Source organism: Octopus bimaculoides, chromosome 21, assembly GCF_001194135.2.
Source record: "Octopus bimaculoides isolate UCB-OBI-ISO-001 chromosome 21, ASM119413v2, whole genome shotgun sequence".
In the NCBI taxonomy this organism is placed as follows: Eukaryota; Metazoa; Mollusca; class Cephalopoda; order Octopoda; family Octopodidae; genus Octopus; species Octopus bimaculoides.
Window position 1 is genome coordinate 38,260,197 of NC_069001.1, and position 1,521 is coordinate 38,261,717.

Here is a 1,521-nt window from a genome sequence, read left to right on the forward strand (position 1 = left end):
TTATTATTATTATTATTATTATTATTATTATTTATAGATACATACCGTGTTTTGTTCTTGAGCAAGACACTTCATTTCACGTTGCTCCAGTTCACTCAGCTGTAGAAATGAGTTGTGACGTCACTGGTGCCCAACTGTATCGGCCCCTTTGCCTTTCCCTTGGATAACATCAGTGGCATGGAGAGGGGAGGCTGGTGTGCATGGCCGACTGCTGTTCTTCCATAGTCCACCTTGTCCGGACTTGTGCCTCGGAGGGGAGAGCTTTCTAGGTGCCATCCCATTGTTATTTGTGACCGAAAGGCCTCTATTAACCGTCTACCTTTACCCCTATATGTATTTGGGATTTATGTATCTTCAGATGAAACCTCACTTGAATGTGACTCGAAGTTTTACCTTTCATCGTTTCTCGGGCAACAAAATGCGATGTAACCTTTGATTTTATATTCATATAAGAAATAACAATCACTAAATCTGTGACAACCTTAACAATAACTTGTAGCATGTCACAGAATTTCAGAAGGTAATTCGATGTTGTAAAGATTTCGAAATATTTCAATAAAAGAATTCCGTTTCATAACGTGAAAAGCAATAAAGGTAAGAACGTAATTTTACAGGAAGGAAAGAAAGGAAAAAAACAAATTAATAGTATGAACGGCGAAATTATCGAGTAATAAGACCCATAACTACCTCACCAAGGAAACAAAGAGAAAAAAGGGTCGGGGTATATCGGGTTATACACCTCCAGATGATGTTAAGAAAAGAAATTTATTTGTTTTCAGCGTATATTAGTGTAATACGAGGTTGTCCAGCGTGCATTTTAATAATATTTTAATAAAATTTCTTCTTTTGGAGACAAAAACATATTGACTTTGTTCAGCTGTTTTATGTTAGAATTGTTATGAAACAATATGCTCTCTTTCTCGAAAATACAATGATTTTTATCCACCGTTAGTCTGAACATAAACTTTGTATGTTTTAATATCTTTTAAATAATTGTACATCATCAGATGTTGTTATTTCGTAATGAATAGATATATTTCGATAAACTTATATCAGAATATATTTGAGGATTTCTGAAAGTACGTTAGCGCTGTTTGAATCTCAAGTTAAAAGGTTTCCCACTCAACCGATATCACAAGAAACCAAATGTAAACACTTACTGGCAATGACGTTTTCATTTCAAACGATAAATTATTTAAGGAACAATTTACTGGTTTTAATAATTACACGACGGAAAAAAATGGGGTTTAGATAAATATTTAGGAGTTTTACTGTTAATATGTACTGTTTCTAAGGTGACAAGCTGGTAGGGTCATTAGCAGCTCGCCGGCCAAAATGGTTAACGGCATTTCATCCGTTTATAGGTTCAGAGTTTAAATTTCCCAAATTCCACATCGCCTTTTATCCTCTCGGGGTCGAAGTAATCGTCTTAGCCTCCAGCAACCCCCAAAATTACCGGCCTTGTGCTAAAATTTGAAACTATAATAATAATAGTAATAATAATAATAATAATAATTATTA

At 34.6% G+C, this 1,521-nt stretch overlaps 1 protein-coding gene across 1 annotated transcript in view; it reads left to right on the top strand.

The window, feature by feature from the left end:
* The window catches only part of LOC106879553 (metabotropic glutamate receptor 5), a 35,190-nt gene that overhangs the window by 14,040 nt on the left and 19,629 nt on the right, over nucleotides 1-1,521 (top strand). The gene's annotated exons all lie outside the window — the stretch shown is intronic.